This window comes from Bemisia tabaci, chromosome 1 (assembly GCF_918797505.1).
Source record: "Bemisia tabaci chromosome 1, PGI_BMITA_v3".
NCBI lineage: Eukaryota > Metazoa > Arthropoda > Insecta > Hemiptera > Aleyrodidae > Bemisia > Bemisia tabaci.
This window is the reverse complement of record NC_092793.1, coordinates 77,115,621-77,138,200: the sequence shown is the minus strand read 5'-3', so window position 1 is coordinate 77,138,200 and position 22,580 is coordinate 77,115,621. Positions and strand designations below refer to the sequence as shown.

General features: G+C 43.8%; 1 protein-coding gene across 2 annotated transcripts in view; it reads left to right on the top strand.

The window, feature by feature from the left end:
• Utx (Utx histone demethylase) overlaps window positions 1-22,580 on the top strand; it is a 132,006-nt gene that overhangs the window by 21,214 nt on the left and 88,212 nt on the right. The window contains exon 1 of one of the 2 annotated variants that reach the window (XM_072306201.1): window positions 5,533-5,972. The exons of the other annotated variant lie outside the window; for it this stretch is intronic. The gene's annotated coding sequence lies outside the window, so the exon portion shown is untranslated. Of the gene's footprint in view, window positions 1-5,532; window positions 5,973-22,580 lie in introns of those variants that run through there. 2 annotated transcript variants of the gene reach the window in all.

The window sequence follows — 22,580 nt, the reverse complement described above, 5'->3', positions numbered from 1 at the left end:
TGTAGAATTTTAGAATTAGAACAATGGGTCATGAGACGTGATACAACTAATTGAACCTCTCGATAGCTTCATTAGCTTCCAATCCTTGATAGAACTCCCAAACTTGGGTCACAAGGCGTGATACAACTATTTGAACTTCTCGGTAGCTCAAATTGCCTAACCGACCATTTGAAGGCGAAATAGACGCCACGTGCACGTTTCCATGGCTCCACCCCAGAATCCCACTCTCTTCAAAGCTAGCTGTTACAGGCTAGTTTTATCAGTAGAGTCTGAAAACTTGACCTCATGGAGTAGGAGCCAAAAATGGGCCTTTTCTGGGCAGCATCTCGTCAGATTACCTAATTAAGTAGTGCAGGAAAAAATGATGTCTAGCTTCATTAGCTTCCAATCGTGGATAGAACTCCCAAACTTGGGTCATAAGGCGTGATACAACTATTTGAACTTCTCCGTAGCTCAAATTGCCTAACCGACCATTTGAAGGCGAAATGGATGCCATGTGAACGTTTCCGTGACTCCATTCCAGTATTCTTCAATTTTTGAAGCTAGGTTTCTTGGTGGAAACCTTTATTAGTAGATTGTGGAAGCTTGATTCTGTTAAGACTACCTAAGGGCCAAAAATGGGTCTTTTTTGGGGCTGGAGGAGGTGCCAACTTTTGCTGCCCTTACGACATTTTTCCTTTGCACCACGGGCCACGGGAGTATGAAACGTTAGCTACGTCTCATGCAGCTAATGAAGTACTCCAGTATGCCGATTATTGAAATTAATAGACAAAACTATAGACAAGTAAGACAAAAGGGATTTGGAGGAATCTTCTTGGTAGAAGCGGGTGGTTGCAATGGACAAAGGAGGTGCTTAATAGACTAACTAACGGAAATCCGCGAGAGCCCCTACAGCTAGTCCATCATTTGCTCCCATAGTCTATAGGAACCACCTGCTTCAACCAATGGGATCGCTCCATATCCCTTTCGTCTTCTTTGTCTATAGCTTTGTCTATTAATTTCAAAAAGCGGTCCTCTGGTGTGATGGAATCATCGTCATTTTTTTAGCGTGTTTTCTTGGATACTGTAAGTCGCGTCGATTCAGCTGATCGTGAGGATGGCAACCAGGTTGCCCCGGGCGATGCTCGTCGCGCTTGTGTCTTGTCTGATTGTGAATGATCTCATTATCATACTGACGTATTTACGCTAAAAGGAACTATGTTGCACGCAAACCTCATGCACATAGTTCCTTTTAGCATAAATACGTCCATATAGCCCGTAGCGTGTGTATTATCGCCACGCAGCACACGCCCTCCCCCTCCCTTCCCCCCTTCGCCGTAAATGGCGAATAACTGATTTCACACGCAACCCCCCCCCCCTCCTATGGAGACGTTTTGCATGAATAATAGAAGGTTACGTGCCTCCAGACCGAAGACGAAGTTAAGAGAAGGTTCGTCGGTAATTTTTGAAAATCGAACTGGATCGAGACTCGAGGTGAATCTTCAGTGATTCGTTGTTAGGAATTTTTCCGCGCAGGAAGAAGAGATAGCACCACTATGTTTTGATCTTTCTGATTGCGTCACAGTGTGTGTCTATTCGGAGTTGTTGACTCACCGATTATATGTTAAGAAGTGGAGTGAAAATTTTTCACTCGATGATTTTCGACATGGACGTGTCTTCTTCAAATTGAGGATTTGCATACCTGAAATTTGATCAATTTCGTTTACGAACGGAAACTACCAAGTGAACTGTGCACGGGAATATCTTAAGTTCCTTAATTGAGTTGTTATCGAAAGAATTATGACAGGATGGTGTAATCTGCTAAGATGCGATCATGTTGTTGAATGGGAAATGCTAACCCAGTCACAACGTTAAAGGGTAAATTTTATTATTTTTAAATTTACTTTTTTTCAATTTTCTGCAATAGAAGAAAATTCTAAAAAAAGGACTGGTAACTCGGTGCGCCAACCTCTTTCTTCTGAAGGAATAACATTTTCTAATGTTCCGTTCACGCTATAACGCCTTGGAAAAATGCTCTGAGAGAGTCTAGGAGTTTAATATGGAAAAATTGGAAGAAATAAAACACCTTGCTACTTCTTTTTAAATTTTTAGCTGCCCAATTTTTGCCTTGATACCTTTTATCAGTCAGAGGCGTGCGGTTTCATTTTCTGCTGCTAGCGCTCCCTCTTTATGTTCCTGTTTTCGCCACACTCATACAGGGCCGGATTTAGGGGGTGGCCACATGGGCCGCGGTCCATGGCGGCAAATTTTGACTTTATTTTTAAACGTACGTATAAAAAAATGGATTCAGAAAAAAATTGCAAACGAGAAAAGGCGACAAAATCTCTCATTTCCTGAGAGTATAGTAATTTCTTCTAATTGTGTCGTCTTTCGGCGATACAAGAGGCAGCACCTTTAATTAGTCGAGTTAAGAGAGAAACCAAGCACCCAATTTGGCCTGGAACGGCAAGGCGCGGAGTGAAATGATGACTAGGACTTGAGATAGAAAGGAAAAGCCCTCGGCGCGGCGGTCGGCGCGTTACACATATTAGCGCCTACAAGACTGCATGAATACTTCACGCATTGCGTCAAACACAGTGCGGTCAGGAGCGGTCGGCGGGAAACGCGTGGCGCCTACAAGAGTGCATGAATACTGCACGCATTGCGCCAAACTAGTGCGGTCAGCGCGGTGCCGGTGCCGGTGCGGCAGCGGAAGTTAAAATTATTAAACCTTATTTATGTTTTGCACATTTTTTTGCAAAAAAAAATGTGTCCAACACGAGTAAACGTGTCTTGTGCAACCCGTTCCCTCCAGCCTGTTCACTTGATGGTTTTTATTGAAGTTTCAGAACGAATGAGAAGGGGGCGGCAAAATACAGGCGGCCCATGGGCGGCAAGTAGGTAAATCCGGCCCTGCACTCATATCCATTTCAGTTCAAAAAATTACCTACAATTCCGCTGTTTTGATTCTTTAGTCCAATTAGAACTGGAGGCAAAATTTTTTGGGAAACAGTATGCGTCTTAGATTTTATCAGTGGCCGTCGAATGAATAAAACACTGTCGGCAAAACAATCCGTGGTCACATTATTACACAGAGCGTGCATGGAGAAGCTAAGCATTAAAGAAAAATATTTCTGAATACTTTTTTATTTTTCTAATTTGTCTTTAAACCCCATTTCCGCACACCCTCATCCTCGCAGTTTCCCACCTCTGTTGAAACTATTAATTTTCAAATTTGTCTTCAGTATTAGTTCCTTAATTTTTCGCTCGGCTAACTCGTTACCCGGCAAGCGGAGATGGCTTCGAGCGAATTAGAGCTCATGCCGCGGTGCAAACTAACAGGAGATGAAGCCTCCGTAATTGCATCGCTGCAAGTGCAATAACTCGATTTCATTCATTTTTCCCGCCGTGTCTCATTCAATAACTCGGTCAGCAGCGATGCCAAACCGTCTCGCGAAACCGAACTTTTCGTCTCGACCGAGATCGAATCGAGGATGTTATAAATATCTTTTTTACACATGCGATCGAAAATCATCGTTAGCGTATCCGAAGTTGTCGAGTAAAAAGCGAAGAAGGAATAAATGAAAAGTTTAACGTGACGCGGGCGGCAACGCGGGGAGGCCGTCTCGTTAACGGTATACCGGGAATGTTTGTGGAACGGGTAGTAGACGGAATTCGACGGCAAAGGGGGATGCACCTCCCTATGCTGCGACCGCGTCTGGGAATGGACTCTTCCAAGTTTCAACCGAACTCCCCATCCCCAGAATGTGCTGCAGACAAAGGATGACGGCAGTGTTGCCACGTCGACGTCCGAAAAATAGCCGGGTTTCCTCTCGTATAGGGTGCCTGCAAAAGCAACGAGTCACCTGGCTTGAGGCCACATGCACAATTGGATTTCATTTTGCAAGAAGGAACCACTAGCATTGCAATGATGCTAAGATAATGCAACTTCATCCTCTGCGATGAAATTGCGGAAATCGTGAAAAACCATGAAATTTAGATGGTAGTTTTTGTCTTAAATTTACAGTTTTTAGCGAGTAAAATAGAAACTATTAAGGGATAATTGGGTTTTTCCTCCAAGACAAAAGAAGTTGCACAATCTTAGCAACATTGCAATGCTAGTGGTTCCTTTTTGCAAAATGCAATCCAATTGTAGGACGTCCGTGATGTTTTCAGTTTTCTAGTAATTTTTAACGGATTCTTTCAAGCAATAGTAACTTTCCGGCTTTCTGGTTTTTTTTTTCTTTTTCATTCTCATCGAAATTAAAATGATCACTTGGTTGCACTCTCAAGTGCAACGTCCAGAAGGCCGTTCTTGAAATTACAATTTCTTAAATGCATTAATCAGACCAATCGTCGGTTTAGTTTTTATTTTGCATCTTAGCGCTGTTTGTTAAATATAGCACGCTAACATATTATGTATTATTTTTCTCAACAGAATTAAGGTTCAACTGTTGCGAATCTTACAAGGCCTTCACATTGAGTTTGAGTGTTCCTCTTTTTTTAAACCTTTGCTATTGATTCTGATTTGACGGTGAGCTTGCTTGAACGCGAGCGTGGTATGATTATCGCCTGCATTTAGTCTGTTAGGCAATTTGAGCTACCGAGAAGTTGAAATAGTTGTATCATGTTTTATGACCTAAGTTCAAGAGCTCTCAACCTAGGAATAGAAATGCGGTCGCGACGCACATTTCGCCTTCACCGAGGTGGCTAGGCAATTGGAGCTACCAAGAAGTTGAATTAGTTGTATCGTGGTTTATGGCCCAAGTTTGGGAGTTTTGTCTTGGCTTTTTTGAAACCTGCGGGAAATCTTGGCAGTTTTAACTTTTCTCCTTAACTGAGACATGTCAGAGAGTCGCGTACAACCAATTTTTCTGAGGTTTTTTGCCAGTGAAAATAGACAACGATCCCGTCAAAACGTGTCCCAAACAAAAGCTGTACAAAAAGTAACAAGTGTTATGAGAATACGTTAGTTAATCAGGTGGCATGATCGTGTAAAAACTCGAAAAATTGAAATAGTATCACACCTGACGTGATGAATTCTGGGAATTTTAGAGTCTCTCCAAAAAATCACACAGAGGTCGTAGGTACATAGTGTTGACGTTAAGTGAAAAACTCGAAATTTCAGTTTTAGTTTTTTCCTATGACGGCAATTCTTACAAATTTGCATAGCGCGGATATCATTTGTGACCGCATCGATGATCGTATAATTTCATCCATAAATACTTAAAATATATATTTTTTTTTTTTTTTTTTTTTTTTTTTTTTTTTTTTTTTTTACATAACTGATGCGACCCGATATGTCTTCGCATATAAAAACACCACCAAAAAACACGTAAAATAAAAAGGGTGGCAAGTGTTTAAACTTTCTGTAGCAGCGCAGACACGGCAACGTCAACTCTTCCCATGCACAGATACTCCCAAGTTTGGAGCAGGTGAAGGGTTGCTGTTCATGGAGTACACCCTGTAGTTCCGGCTAAAACATCCGTATTTACTGGAACGAGCTGGCTACGCCGCGCGCGGAGGACCAAGCCAAGAGCGTTGCTTCACCTCTGACGAATCAGTTGTTTTCGTAGCCTCAGCTCGCTAGGACCGCAGCGACGCGTTCCTCCCAGCCTCGTCTCCAAGTCGCTGCTTTTTTGTTTATTTTCCGAATTTTTCCGCTTTTCCGCCCGACCCCCGCCTTATTTTCTGCCCGAAAAGTGACGCTCAGTGTTTCCCCCCTTGTGTTCAGTCGGTGTTTTCCGTGTCGCTCTGCTACTCACTGCCCCGCGTTTGTTTACTTCTCAGTGTGTTCGCTCTAAGTGTTCGTGTTTTGTTCAGCAATATTGGTTAAAATGGATGGCAATACTGATCCAAATAAAAAAGTACCTGATTCAGGTGAAACGTGAAAAGTGAAACAAATCGCCTACTCTGTGTTAATCCACCACCAGGTTTTCCTCTAGTCTGTAGATCTCATTTTTCCATCCAGCCCAGCTCCAAGTCGTTTTTCGGTAAGTTCCGCACCTATTCATGTTGTCTTGGGTGTCACTCATATTGACTTAAATCGTGGAGTCTGGGACCTGCAGCCTGATTCTGTAATTTATATCTTCGATACCGCGCTCTTTGCCGAGTACTCCTCATGCCCCTAAGTAAACGATACCGCACAGACAATTCGACAAAGAGGTTCCTGAACCTGGCTGTTGAAGAGACCGGGGAACCTCCGTGTCCATCATGGCACTATCAAGCTTCAGGAAAATCAGAAAATTGGTCTCATAAGAAACGGGATGTTTTCTCCCTCTCTCTATTCTGAGACTTCATTGTGTGTATTAAGTTTGTGAGCCGCGTTAACTTAGCGCCGCAGTATAACCCATCACATGTGAGACACCTGTACATGTTTTTTTTTCAAAACCTAGTGTAGAAAAACCTCGTTTTTCTCAAGGGAGTGTGGGCACTGTCAAGCGAATCCCCGAATTCACAAATCAGGGAATGAGGAAATTTAAGCATGGTGGACATCGTGTTGTTATCAGTTCGGGTTTCATTCTTATTCGTTGAAAGTTATTCGTTCTAATCTGGGTGGCTGGGGTCTTGAAAACCAAGAAAACGCCAGTATTACTCGAGGGACGATAAATTGGGAATACTATGGAATGCATGAGGAAAGTGGCAACTTTCCCTGGAAAATTGACTCTACTGATGAACCTATTTTGATGCAGCAAAATTCAGCTGAAAGCGCACCTAAGGCTCGTCTCCATTACAAATCTGCCAAGGACATCTCAAAGCCTCCTTTAGCGTTATAAAATGAACTGAGGAAGTGTCCCGGTTATAAGGTATGTTTAACCGGCGGGGAGGAGGGGGGGGGGGTGTTATACTATGAAATTCCAAGTGTCGAGGCCCATCCCTAGCTCCCATGAGCTACGGGCTACGCCAATGCGTCCAACAAATAGATCTATGTAGCTTTTCCATTACACAACGCACTATCTTGGAATACTTGCATACCGCCCGCGTGCCGTTTGCCGTTGCTAAATAGTAAACAGCGAAAGTTACCGTGCACTCATTGGTAGCTGACAAACAAGCTGCATGAAGTTGCAGATATGCAGAAGGAGGTAACCCAATAGACAGAGATAAGGTACCGTGCCCCTAAAATGAAAACAATCGGAACCATGTCAAGTGAGACGATAGCCGTCGGGTGACCGCCACTTGCGTGTTTTCTTATCGCACTTCTCCGGTTTTCGCTTATCAGTGGCACGCGCGGGAGCGAGCGCGGAGATGCAGCTCGCGCGCGCAGGTCGAAATTGCAAGGAACTTTATCAACAACGAGAGAAAGCGAAGGTGGCGGCAAGCTTTCGATTTCCACACCGTGTCTATGACTGTTCCCTTTTAACCACGACAATTTTTCGAGAAATGTTATGCATAAAGTATTTTTAAGATCGACGGATTCTTAAGTGAGTCTAAAAACATCGTCTTTAGATTTCAAAATCGAAAAAAGAGGGTCTTGCGTCTTCGTACCAAGCAAAGTATTATGTGCTGAAGCATTCCTCGGGGGGAGGGGGGCGCTTTCACAATTTGTGTCGAAAAATCACATGAATGAAGCTGTTTTTGCCGATACACAGCTCCTTCCACCTGATTTCTAGTTCTATTAACATCCTACTTTCGATCAATTGATACATTGAACTTGCGCGTTGACACCGCTTCCGAGACATCCCGTAATTTGCAAAGCATCTGACTCACTTATTATTGACAGGTGATGACGCGACGAGCGACTGTGCATTAGAATAAAAAACGCCTTCTCGGCTCTAAGATACCTCCTAGCGTGACCTTAGTGCCGAATAGTTTCATCACTAAAAATCCCAATCACTAGTGTAGCAGCGTGGATTGAGTCTCTGCGATTTCTACGAGCAATTCTTCGATGCGAACTGACGACGCATGAGAAACGCCTTCATTGAGAAAAGATACTTCCTAGCGTGGCCTCAAAGGCCGAATAGTTGCATCATTAGTGAAGTAGCGTAGATTAATGAGAAAGTGCGATTGCTTTAGGTGATTCTTTGATGCAGAGTGACTACGCATAAGAAACGCCTTCATTGAGAAACGATACTTCCCAGAGTGGCCTCAGAGGCCGAATAGTTGCATCACTGAGAAACCCAATCAAAATGCTCGAGTCCCAAAAGTAAAAGCTTCCACCATTGCCACAATACCAATGGAGAGTCTTATGCCTCTGTGTGAATCCGTCAGCTCAGTTTTGAGGAGTGCATCCTTTGTCATCGCGTGGCGTTGCGTCGCGTCGTGGGTGCATTAGCGCAAACTGCAGCGGGTGTCACGGCGTAGCTGCATTGCCGCAGTCATGACACGGAGTGACGCAGATGGCCTTGTCGCGGTGCCGCCTGCATTCGACAGCCGTCAACTTACCTGCGGTCCAAGGCTGCCGAGGAGGCCCCGGCCCCGGTTGTTGCAGCCGTGTCTCAACAAGAAGCGCCGGCGAAATGGGTCACGGACTCGTGCCATCTCCTATCACTCGCGCACGCTCCATGATCGATATCGGAGTTGAGGTAATTCCATCCCCAGTCCCGGGTCCAGGTATCACTTGGCTCTCTCGGCGACTCACTGATTTTGCGGTTACGTCATTCGATGCATGTCACAGGGTTGCCGCGCTCAGGGAACACCGGGAAACGTCAGGGAAAATGACTAAATAGTCAGGGAAAAATTGTTTAGTCACCTCTATTTGCTTTCCAGACTGGAGTTCCATCAAAATTGTTCTCGACCGCGCGACCGAACACTGGAAAAAAAAAAACACATTGGATCTAGAGTCCAGACTCTTAAAAACATCGACAAGAAAAAGTACTCTTGATTCAATCAGAATCTAGCTTAAATCAAGTACCAAGCCTCTTAATTTAAGCTGATTTCGTTTTGATTCAAGCAAAAATCCGATTGAATCAAGAGTATTTTTTCTTGTCAATGTTTTCAAGAGTCTGGACTCTAGATCCAATGTTTTTTTTTTTCTGTTTGTTTTCAGTGAATTTTAGAGCGCGTTCAGGGTGTCTACAAGACCGGAATTCCCGGAAAGTCCGAAAATAATACAGATTTTTTAAGGGTGATTCGGAAGTACTGACACAATGCGGCAATTCCGCTAGAAGGTCCGGAATTTTTTTTAAATTTTTTTGTCATTGTTGTCGCAATTTGAGCGGAAAATTCAAATTTTTCGAATCTCGTCAAATGGAGGTACTGAAAAAGTACTGAAATTTTCTTTTGAAGGGGTACTGAATTTCTTAGGGATGTACTCTAAAAGTATCGATTTACGGACAGCCTGTGTAAGTAGACACCCTGGCGTTGTGTTAATCTGCTTTTTGCGGAAACCTTGCGCATTGCAGAAAAATGCCCAGAAAAATTTACATCCCCAATGAATTTGACGTTTCCAACAACGGATTCTGCGTCGAAACAATTTCGTTTTTACGTCTTTTCAATCATCTGAAATATCTATATATATCAGGGAACTTTACCAAAATGTGTTTGGAAAAATCAGGGGATTTCATTTTTTAAATTCTGTGGCAACCCTGATATCACTATTCCGGTGATCCAAAATTGAGCGGAAGGTCTGAACAAAATATATACCAGGATTGCCCGAATGGATGAGGTATGATCTCCACAGGAGTACGAGAATTTATTTTATCGTGATCTAATGTAGGATGATGGTTGAGGAGGGAACAGTCGGAAAATAAACTTACTTTCCTTGAACGCTGCTTCATGACACGAAGTTCGTTGACAAATCATCGATGTCAAGTTATGTCAAAAGTGTTTGCAGTGAGTGACCACCTGCTGTAATCAGATTTCCTTCGGTTTCGGGTGACAAACACACAGCACAACACCTGATAACCGAACGAGGAAAAATATTCGTCGACATTCCAGCGCAGAGTTTCTCTGGTGGACAGATCAGTATCCCAATAATTAGGGAAAACAACCTCAGTTGCCTGATTATTACTTCTTGAGCGTGAGCTTTTAAAGTTTTCACTCCTTGTCCAGCTTCTCCCATTTATTCGCTCCATTTTGTGGCGCTTCGCGATGGTATTTGCTAGACTAGTCGCAGTCGGTTCACGCGTGGACCTTTATTCCGGAAAAAATGGGCAGGCTCCTAATATGCGGATCAGCGAACCCGGAAAACAAAGAACATATATAACGGGAAAGCGAAGACCGAATTAGTAACCTTTCGATAAAATATAATGAGCTCGTCAACGAGGAAAAGTGACATGCGTCGTGGATGCCATGAGGTTGTTGCGTCACGACCAGTAGCGATTCTAAACGTTGACAACAGTGTTTTCCATCATTCTTGGTAAGGCAGCTTGTCTCACCCAGAATCGATATTTTCAATGGATTTAAACGAAGGTAAAACAGTGTTGCCAGTCTACCCAATCGTCACTGGTTACAATAGAAAGTGCACACTGGCCAGTGCTCATTGTTGGTAATATCTCCATAAGGGATTCACGAAAAGTCGAAATTATCCCGCAAATTATTTTGATTGATTCGCCTCAAAAGCAACTAAAAAGTTGTGGAATCGTAACAAAATAGGAATGCTAATCCTTCTAGTTTCAAAATGCAGTCCATACGATGTTTTTGATCGCGGTCGCACTGGAAAAAAAAAACGAATTGGATCATGAGTCCAGACTCTTAAAATCATCGACAAGAAAAAATACTCTTGATTCAATCAGATTTAAGCTTAAATCAAGAACCAAGCCTCTTAATTTGAGCGGATTTCCTTTCGATTTAAGCTTAAATCTGATTGAATCAAGAGTCCTTTTTCTTGTCAATGTTTTCAAGAGTCTGGACTCTAGATCCAATGTGTTTTTTTCCCAGTGCGTGATTTTTTGTCGCGCTGAAGTAGATCCACGCACTGCACTTCTCAGCGTTATCTCTGCGTCTATTTTTTGCGGAAACTTGAAGTGCGATATTCCTGACCTTGCCTCCTGTCCCATCGACCTGGTAATCATCTCGAGCTACGAAAGCTTTTTGATTACCCTCCCGAGACGTCGGAAAATAATGGAAGCATTCCAAGGATCGTAGCGTTGATGGCACTTGATTCGCTTAGGCAATCGCGTGGGTCATGAAAACTCTCGAGTCAAGTGGCTATCCAGTCAAGGTCTCCTCTCGACTTCTACGCGGATAATCTTAGCGGATTTTTGTTTTGTTTGACTTGAGGGTTCAGTCCACGTGCGTAAGTGCGTAAGCTACGCATTGCGTAATTCGAAGCGTTTCAATTCGGCTAATCTCAACGCCTTCGCATCGACCTAATGAGGGACCTCTCCATCGGATCGATTGTTGAACCGTTATCGAATCGAATAATCGATTAATCCCTCTTTTCCAGTCCCTTCATAGGGAGAGTTAAGATAAGTCGGCTCATGAACAGCGCAAATCGGAGTGAAGATTACCCAAATTGAACGTTTTTCGTCATCTTTGATCAACTCCTTCGCGATAATTCCCTGTGGAATGAAGCTATTTTTTAGACTCAAGTCAGTCGAAATTCGACGAAAATCGAGATTCAAAGTTTCAGCAGTTACTGTTCTTTCATAGCACGTTAGCTCTCTAAACGAAGCGATTCTTTAGATTGACGTTAGAATGGAGAATTTGCACTAAAATTTTTATTGCTTCACGATAGCGCTCAACGAGCTGAGTTAGCAGTATTTTTCACTTATTTTTTTCTGACATGGGAAATTGTCGTAGAATAGATTTGAAAGTGAGGAAATGTGCCGCTTTGTGACGTCATCGGGTGGCATTTCCCATTCTAACTTATGTATTGTAGCAGAGTCGGTTATTTTGTCATGTTTCCTTCAATACTCATCCTATTTCGGAACCAAGAATATTCTCGTGCTCAGTTCTCGTGGTAATTTCATTTTATACATGGAATTTACGAGATTTCTGACACCTGCGAATTCTCCGGACTCAATTGGACGTATTTCTATCAAACGGAACTATGTGCTTTATGACGTGAGCCCTGTCATGCGGATTTTCTTATGGGTCTCAAGGCTCATGTCTTGATGCACATAGTTCTGTTTGATTGAAATACGTCCAATTCTCAACGAGGACCGAGGTTCCAAATTTCGGGAGCCACCGTTGTTTCGATAGCGCGCCGGGAAAAGGGGAAGATAGAAGCTTTTACTCGGAAGTTATTTTCGTTTTTACGTAACCCAGAGCGAGGCGGCAGAGCAAGGACCTCGGCGCTATTTTTAAATTCGTTTACTTTATTACGTTCGTGAATCGGATATGCAAATGCAGAATGTTTCGCTGCGCTGCCACCGTTTATCTCCCTTTTTTTTCTTTCCTTTCCATCGCGAAGTTTTTACTCCCGTGCATTAACCCCGTAATGCGGTGTCAATCTCTGTGTTTACCGCTCGCGCAGTTCTCATTGATTCATGGGTGTCAACGAGTGTCGTTGGTCTCAGTCCAAAAACCTTCGTTTTCACCTCGTTTTATTGCGTGGTTTATTAGCCGAGCACAATAAAAAATTGCGCGCACCCTCAGTTGAGCTGAATTCAGTTCAATGAAAGGAACCTTGGCACTGGCACTCACAATATGGTAAAATGAGGTTTAAAGTTGAAGCAAGCGGTTTGTCAAGCAGTCCGATGTCGCCCCCCCCCCCCCCCCTCCCCCAAGCACCCTTTTACGATACGATCCCTTCTGCATCTATTGGATAGAGTTTAACAGGAAGGAACCAACCCACACAAAGTTGAAACTGAGAAAAAGAGGTTTGAAGTTTCATTTCTCCATAATGCTCAGTGTAGAAAATAAACTTTAACCCTTCTTAACCTAGAACAATTTTTTTTTCTCGACTTTGAGTTTTTGGCAGAGGAATATATACGACTATTGAAACTCAAAAACATTATTAACTCGATTTTTTCGAAAATGTGGGTTGGTTCCTTTCTGATGACTCGCTCCTACTGATGTATCACTAGATATGGCACCAACTATTAATTTCCGTCCCAAATTTCTCTACAATTTTCAATATTGAAATTAATACAAGGGTAAGTTCGGAAGTCAACTCTAGAAGGAATGAAATGTGCTTGTAATCAGAATTATTCAACTGGCGAGAACAAGAAAGATATCATTTGTGTTCCATAGTTCCATTAGTGTTAAGTGAACAGTCAGATAGCTCACATAGGGGTTGATTTCTGAATTTCCCGTAGCGTGGACAGGTTTTTGATGACATTACAAGGAGGAACACTTTAAGTAGCGCTTGAATTCATACCTTACCCAGAAGTTCTTCTCAGTATCCGCTCTCAAACATTTTCCAGTTGCGCGTCGTTGCACGGATGCAATTTGCAACTTCTACATCAAAATCATCTCATGACGGGTGTGTTTTGTGTCTCTCCCGTGTCATTCTAACTAGGTCACCGTGTTCATGCTGTCTGTAAGTGGCGTTATGAGTCTATGCAAATAATTTTCAATATCGCAACTTCGCGTCGTGCTTTGTACCGTCCTCTAGTTTGAAACGGAATACAATCATCATATTTTGACGCTCGCGTTTCGATTTTGAAAACAACGAACTCCGTTTTTGTTGTGAAAACAATTCAGATTGTATGCGCCGAATCTCGATTTGCCCCTCCAAAATGTGTCAAGTCTGAGGAGCGTGATGAAAAAGAATGACCGTATATTCTTGCTTGCGCCACTCGATTTTTCCGTTTCTTACGTCGCACACTCACTGGAAAAAAAAAACACATTGGATCTAGAGTCCAGACTCTTGAAAACATTGACAAGAAAATTGACTCTTGATTCAATCAGATTTAAGCTTAAATCAAAAGGAAATCCGCTCAAATTAAGAGGCTTGGTTCTTGATTTAAGCTTAAATCTGATTGAATCAAGAGTATTTTTTCTTGTCGATGTTTTTAAGAGTCTGGACTCTAGATCCAATGTGTTTTTTTTCAGTGCTGGATCGAGCCAGTGGGAGAGGTCGGACAAAATTTGGAAACTTTGAAAGCTTATAACTCCGTTTTTACAAATTTTGAGGTTCTGAAAATGGTCCCATTGGTTTCCTCCCGAAATTTTCCTCTCACAGCACTCCCTAAAGTTTAAAGTATGACGAGATAAACGTCAAAATGTGTAGTTTTAGTCAAAAATTTCATGTCCGACCTCTCTGCTTGACTTGATCCTCTGTGCGTCGTTAAGGCTGCTGAATCAAGTCGCGCGGAAGGACTAAAATTGATGACGCATATGTAATGCAATTTTTATGCGCGTACTCACCTCTCCCAAGTCCCCGAAGGCGTGTCACTGCCGTCTTAAAAATGCGACCCGGAATAACTTGTGTGCCTCAATGGGCTCAATTCGGTGCTCCTCTGAGGCTCTGACGTAAGAGCGCATATCTGAAGTTCCGCGTGAGCCATAGATAGCATGGATTTATAAGTAAAACAGGGCTCATGTGAACATTGACATACGCCCGTACGTCAGGACGACGAATTGCATTCGAAGGAGGCGGCCGGAAAAAAGCAGTATATCCAGCGCGTAGTTGAAGACTCTCAAGTGTAAACGGGTAATGAGGTGCTGAAAAGTCAGGGGAAACCTGGATAATGTCAAGGGTCAGAAGATTCTGCCACCGAATTTTCATTTTTGTCCTCTCTATAATTCCTTTGAATCAATTCGACTGCCTTCACATGCTCTAACATGCTGCCGTGCAACGCAAAAACGCCATTTTACATTTTTTTGGAAACAATGTATCAGAGCAGAGAAACTTATATACCTTGGGACAATGTTTTTACAGAATTCTTTCTCAAATACTATCAAGAACCTAACCTGAAACTTTGAGGTGCATGGGTAAAACAGTTTTTATTTTATAAAGTGTTAAATCCCAAAAAATGAAGGAAAATCTTGACGGATTTACGGCGTTCTTAGCACGGTAGCATAGTTCTCCCCGGTCCATACCCCAATACCCAATCACAGCCCAGGGGCGGTCCCCTAATTACGTAACGCACTTTTTCGGCATTGTTGACTCCCCTTCCCCCTTGTAACGCTGTGACGTAGGCCTTGTCATTTAACACGTAAGAACAAAACGGCGTTACGCTGTATTCAAACCCCAAGATCGTTACGCACTTTAGAGATGGCTCCCCAATACCCGGCCCATCGGTTACTCATCAAATTGATCGGCTAATTTTGGAAAACAAAATCACAACTGCACCATTTGAGAATATGTGTGAACTTTATCAGTCAACGCGTGGGCAAGGGCCTTAAAGTCTGCCGGTTTACGTAACGATGTGGCGAAAGCTTAGGTGACGCGAAAATTTTCTCGTGAAAAGCGGTAGCCTGGGAAAGCTGCAAGAGCGTGCTGTGGGTCTGCGTTGTGGGGGAGGCGCCGCGGCGTTTCCAGGGATTTTCGCGTTTGTTTACCGTGGCCGATCGCAGGCGGGAGGGGCGCGCGGAGGGCTACGGTCCCGGTGTCCCGAGAGCATCGCTCCGGCGCGCGGCCCGCGCGCGCGCGCCGCCGCGGCGGCAGCGCACCTTGGGCCGCGCGCGCCGCGCCGCGCCAGCTGTGGAGCGCCGCCCCGCTTCCCCCATCCCCCCTCGACCCCCCCGCCTGGCGGCTGCTAGGTCGTCGCCATGCCGGCCTGGCCCCCGAGCACGTCAGCCAAGCTGCAGTTCCCTGCGTTGCCGCCTACTCCCCGAACTACAGCAGTACAGCGCGCACCGAAGTGCCCCCACGGGAAGAGCATAGGCGACTAGACAAGATCTGAATACTCTAGTACCTATATGGAGAGAGTACGGACGTGTCGGTAATTTGGAGGTTAGGTCATGGAGCTTTTTAGGACCCGAGAAGGCAACCAACCCATGAGTTCAAATTATTCAGAGCAGTGGCGTGGCGTGCTTCGCGATATATCGATTGATCTGCCATTTAAACCTATGGAAAATGATCGATTAGTAGGGTGTTCGCAGCGAACGCCTTAATAATCGATTCTTTACCATATCCTCAAATGGGGAAATATCGATAATCGATCTATCACGCCTCGCCACTGATTCAGAGTGCTCCTATTATTGCAATTGTCCTGTTGTGTGTAAAGCACGTATTTCACATAAATTTCACATAGATTTACTAATTTTTTTAGAATTCCTAACTTGGTTTGATATTGGAATCTGAAGATAGGCAGCAGCCCCCTGAGAGCTCCTTATTTCGCCATGTCCGTATTCCTCCCATATTATGGGGACTCTAGTCTGAACCAGAGAAAAAAACGTCTTATGTCTTCTCTTCAAAATCTTACACAGAAAACGATTCACAGAACGGAAAGTTCGGAAACGAAACTTTAGACGAGGTATTAAAGCATAAGTAAAGTATTTTTAGCACAGTCAAATGGAAGTAACATCTTATAAATAACATTCTTTGTCTTATTGTTGCCAGTGAATCAGTGTTAATTGTAAACACTTAGATATTGTTCAGAAGTTGATTTCCAGATTTCTCGTCGTGTGATTCGTTTTCCTCGAGAAATTTTGAGGACACTTGTTAACGTATGGTGTCTCAACTCATTCGTGCCATATTTTCTTCAATATAAAACGAAGTTACCGGAAAATTCCCCTGGTAAAAATTGGCAGTAAGAATCTGTGTTCCAAAATATCATAGACCTAGAGCCGGCTGTAAGATTTCCAATAGCTTCTGTAGCCGGCTGTACAATTTCTTTTAGCCTTTTATAGCCGATGGCTACTAAGCAACAGCCAGACAATAAAGTTTATGCTAAACGTTACTAAATACGGATACTAGGACTTAGTTAGTTTTTGAACCACCGCTCTCTTTTTGTGCCGTAGTATCTTGATTTATTTTGCGAGGAATGCTCCGTACTTTTGAAGAATGCCCGTCATTATTAATATGTTGGAGCGCCTTCAATTTCTTATGATACTGTGCAATACCTCTGGTGTGAAATAGTTGCTTCAGACGCCGTAGCACGCTGCGGCGCGACGGGCGGGCAGAGAGCGCGAAACGCGCATTAGCGCCTACAAACCTAACAGGGATACTTCACGCATTGCGCAATGCGTGAAGTATCCCTGTTAGGTTTGTAGGCGCCAGTGCGTCGCCGCTCCGTTTAGTGTTAGGATCTAATATTTAATCTTGCGGAGTCAACGTTTTTCAACTCATGATTTTGAAATTTGTCCACACTCTGTATAGATAATTCTCATTTTAATTGATGAAAAAAAATATGTTTTAAAGGAAAATATAATGTATGTTTTGTAAATATTAAAGTAGTTCCGTATCAAACTTAATGATTTCCAAAGCACACGAATTTCTACACAATTTCTTATAGCCTTTTATAGCCAATGGCAATAAAGTGTAAAGCCCGGCGATAGGAACTATAGCCCGATTGTATACTTTTTTATAGCTTCGTATAGCCCGGCTATATGATTTGCTCCGCTTTCTACAGCCAGCTATATGATTTTCAATAGCCTTTTTTAGTCGGCTATAAGAACTCCTATGGTATTTTGAAACGCAGCTCCTATCGCCAATTTTTACCAGGGTCGTGAATATTTTTCTCTAAAGTTATCTGATTATTCTTTTCGCAGTACGATCTAAAATTTTTGAAAATTTTAAGGACAAATATGCATAACCTCCCCAAAAATTCATATTTTACCCGAGGGACATCGGCAACTCACAAATGTTCATACGGCGTTCTTTCAACACGACAGAATTGCCCATTACTTTCAGTAAGCAAGACAATTTCTAACCTCTGACAATCTTTTTAACTATTTGCTCAAGAATTTTCACCGTTTTTTTTTTTTTTTTTTTTTTTTTGGTAAGTGCGAGAAATTCGGTAGCCACATGCTTCGACCGACCGGTGAGTTGCCCGCGGAAGCCGGTGGTTTCGGTTTGGGACGTTGCATATTCACGACGACGAAGCCAAGGATCCTTGGCCGACGGCATGGTAGGTCACGGCGCTTTCCGCCTACCGGAAACATCGCCTTCCGTCTTGGCCCCCTCGCCGTAGCCGTCCGTCGCGAAACGTCTTCTCAAGTTACGAGGACCCGGGCTCCCCTAGCTCACCTGTCGAGTCCGTTTTGCATTTCGCCCGGTCCGGCCATTATCCGTCTATTCTCCCGTGCTCAGAAAGAACGCCGTATCAACCTTCGAGAGTTGCCATTTCCTTCGAAGAAACGTTAATTTTTTTTAAGGAAAGTTATGAATATTTTTCGCAAACTGATTGCGATAGGCGCACGGGTTTTACGACAGTAAGTTGGAATGTTTTAGCCAACGTGTATTAAAAATCAGCATAAGGCTGAAAAACTCAATACAGAGGTTACTGGTCGTTACTGGTGTTGCACCAAACAGCATATCTCTTTGAGGGAAAAGTGTGCTTATGTGAGCTTTTTCCCTCTGTGTCGTGATTTTCAGCCTTATGCTAATTTTTAATGCACAAATTCCAACTAACTGAATATTTTTGTTTAAATTTTCAGGAAATTTAGGTGAAATTTCGAACGAAAATAGTAAGGAAAGTAGTGGGTAGTAAGGGTAGCAGTGTAAGGAAAGAAGGAAAGAAACATATCATATTCGACTGCGAAAATAAGTCCACTGTTACTTTTTACACTTGAGCCAAGTGACAATGAGCCTCGTCCTAGACAAGCAAAGGGGCAGACCGACGGTCTGCAGCTTTCGGCTTTGCAAAAGCTTCGACGAGCTGGGTGGTAGTTGGCCCGGATGCCATGCACGCTTAAGATTTTATGCATGTATCGGTCGGATCGCATTTCGCATCCACAGAACATGACGTCGGCGCAGAGATACAACTATTCGTGCTTGATGGATGTCCGTGTTGCGTGGGCAAAATTGAAGGCGCGATGCGCGAACTCGCAATAATGCTTTGCTCTGCGCTCCATGCTGCCAGTGGAGCGTCGTCGCTCCCATTCGGGAGAGGAATTCATAGAGGAGGTCGGATTACGTCTTCATCTTCGACTTTGCTCACGCAGCCTTTTCACACCACTACAAATAAGATCTACGGAAATGAAACACAAAACGGAATCAGAGGAAAAGAAGGGACGCGCGTTGAAAACGGCGCAGAGATACAACTATTCGTACTTGATGGATGTCCGTGTTGCATCTGCGGAATTGAAGGCGCGATGGCGCGAGGCGTGAATTCGCGAAACACAAAACGAAATCAGAGGAAAAGAAGGGACGCGCGTTGATGACGGCGCAGAGATACAACTATTCGTACTTGATGGATGTCCGTGTTGCATCTGCGAAATTGAAGGCGCGATGGCGCGAGGCTTCATGCCGCCAGTGGAGCGTCCGTCGCTCGTATTTGGGAGAAAAGTTAAAAAATGAGGCTAGATTACGTCTCCTTTCTTCGGCTGTGTTTCTCCTGTAGCCTTTGATGCACTGCTACGGATTTTAAAAGTTTCATAAATCCAGCACTGGGCTTAATCGTTACTTTCTCACTTTCTCGCTTTTAAGTCGATTTTTGATGTCTTCGATACATTCAATTTTTGCGAGGAACGATGACGGAGCAACATGCCCGCTAGAAACCTAATTATTTTCTTGTGTTGTTACTCGTTCCTATCTGCCATGATCAGGGCACGCATGTGCCGAAATGCAACTTCATGATTGCAATTTTACGCCCTCATTGACACAAAACTATTCAAGTCGCTTGCAACTTTTTCTTCGAGATACATCTATACATGGGGGTAAATTTAAATTTCCTCTCAAATACGCTCAACGCAGTGTTGCCCACTCACAGCCAGACGATTTACGAGAACCCGATCGAAACTCGGATTTCGTAACGAAAGTCGCGAGTTGAGATCGCAGCGGTGAAAGGGCACCGGCACCCCCGCCCGGGGTGAACTTTGACGCGACGCCCACGCCCCGATTGGAAAGGATCAGGGCCCAGCGCACGAGCTCAGGGTTGCCATTTCGTGTAATTAAATTCGCGTATTTTATGGCGAGTTTTATGGGGAACTTGATTTTTCAGCAGGATCTGGCAGACATGCAGGAGCTTTTGTTTTCGCTCTCGACTCGAGCGACTCGCTCCTGACAAATTGTCCTGTGACCCTGTTACGACTACGCCTTCCACCGCTCATGCGCCCCCCCCCCCTCCTTCCCACCCCCGAGGGAAAATAATAGGTCAACGGCGCGCGCGGCTATCGCGGGGAGGTTTATGCGTCACACCGCACCACGCACACCGAATCGAAGCGGGAATAATTCTGATCCGCTTCCGCATCGTTTTTAACACTGATGTGTGTGTGTGTGGGGGGGGGGGGGGGGCAGAGGAAAACTTGCGTTAACCGGTCAAATATCCCCGGTTCCAGTGAAGAATATTCTCAAAATTCCTACTTCCCTGAATTTATCCTCAAGTAAATCTATCCGGCTAAATTTAAGTTGATTCATGCAAAAAAAAAAAAATAAAATTTATTTGATAGATTGATTAATCTTCAAAGTATACATTTTAAAAAAAATTTTAAAAAAAAAGAAGTTTAATCTAATTCCTAATCTGCAAATAATTCGGTTGCCCGCGGTGAGGGAGAAAACAGAATAGATATAGCACTGAGGTTTCATGACACTCATCGGAAAACGAAGGGAGGAATTTTTTGATTAGGCAAATGAGATATAAATAAGAGAAGAAAGTGTGCATTCGACTTTTCAGAAGCCTCCATAACGAAAGACAGATATGCAACCGTTAAAATAGTCGTAATCAAAATAACCAGATTGAGTAAAAATTATGGGTGTATTTCAAGTGCATTTGGACCATTCCTTGCAAAAAGCACGAGGTACAAATTCAATGATTTAACTGTTCGGTAGGTGCGAACCCACCTTAGAATTTACCAAACTCGCAACATATTTTCTTAAGTATTTTGTTCTTTGTAGCGGTAAATTATTGTAATCCGTGGCAAGGATCCATTTCCAGAATCTCACCTTGAATTTTACTCGAAGTTTGCGAAAATTTTCCTCTGTATTCACATCGTGTGAAAGGATCTCCTCAATCACCACTGTCATCCACATGGAGCTTCCTCAGGAAAGGAGCTATCGAGAAATGACCATGAATTACCGTCCTTATAGGAAGCTACTCCTAAATTATTCCTTTTTTAGGGACAGTTTAAGACAAGTTGCTCACGGATTTCACATACGGTAGTGAAGATAACACAGTTTTTGGCATCTTTTTTGTAATTTTGGATCAACTCAAACCCGCAATTCCTTTCCTCTCATTCCCTTTCGTTTGCTCCCTGCCGTGCATCTAATTCGCATGGTCCATTATTTCCCAGTTTATATTTTTTGTCCTGTAATCCGGGTGTGTACAATGTCCCGAAAGTCCGGAAGTACTGATTTCTTAAGGGCGGTCCAGAAGTACTGAAAAAGTGCAAGAATTCCGCAAGACGGTTCGGAATCGTTGTTTTTTTGTCATTTTTGTCAGTATCTAAGCGGAAAAGTCAAATTTTTCGAATTTACGTCAATTGGAATTGTGAGGCACTGAAAAAGTACCTGAATTTTTCTGTTGAGGATGTATCTGAATTTCCTAGGGAATGTGCCGATAAAGTACCGTAAAAGCACTGATTTTTGGCCAGCCCGTTTCAGTAGACACCCGTGTATTCTCCCTTTGCGCGACCCGGAAATACGTGCTTGAGCCGATTAGAAATGGATTCCTCGTCTCCTAACTCTGAGTGTAAAGGGACTCTTGACTCCTTCTCGGGGGGCCTTTGCTGGGAGCGAGCTGACAACTGGGCTTGGGACGGGGGAGGGGGGGGGGCAGATTGCATAACGGAGGGCGACGTTGCGGCGGCGGGAAAAGCGGGACGCCTCGGGACCGGGAACTGGGTCATCGATGACAGTCTGGATAAGCGCCGCCGCCACCGGCGCACAGTGGATCCGAGTCCATCGGAGAGGTCGATGAAATTTTTGACTAAAACTGCAAATTTTGTTGTTTATTTCGTCACCTATTACATTTTAAGGGGTGCTTATCGCAGAAATTTCACGAGGAGACCAATGGAACCACTTTTAGATTCTCCAACAGGGTGTCTAGCATCAGGATTTTCCCGATTCTATTAGGATTTGAGGTCAATCAGCATTTAATTCCCGATTTCATCAAGAATTTGAAGAAAAATCGGTCGTAAAATCAGGATTTGAGGAAAGTCGTGTCCGTGCCGATCGGATTTTGTGGTCTGAATAGACCATCTACTCTGGTTCATTAGTAGTTTATTTACCATTTTCATTGATTCGCTTTTGTCTTCAATTCCTCAGAACTTGATTCTAGAGGTTCTGCTTTCGCATGCGCTTCTGCATGCAGAAAATCTAATTTTTTCGCCGCCAAAAATCAAAATTTGATCAGGATTTTGAAAATTACGAAATCAGGATTTAGCAGTCTAAAATCAGGAAACCCCGGGAAAAACTAGACACCCTGTTCAAGTTTGTAGAACGGAGTCATAAGCGTTTAAAAGTTTCCAAAGTTCGTTGGACCTCTCCTATTGACTGGATCCACCGTGCGGCGAGGCGAGGCGATCGATGCACCGCCATCGCCAGCAGCCAGCGCGGCAACGGTGTCCGTCGAGTGCCCCCGCGCGTCACCCCCGAGCTTTCCGCTTTTGTTGGTCGTCGAGCCGTCCTCCAGAAAGTGTTAGTTACGGGGACGACGCCCTCCGACACCCCCTCCCCCCTCCTCCGCCCCCGGTGCGGTGCATGCTGCGCCGATAGCCTTCGACCG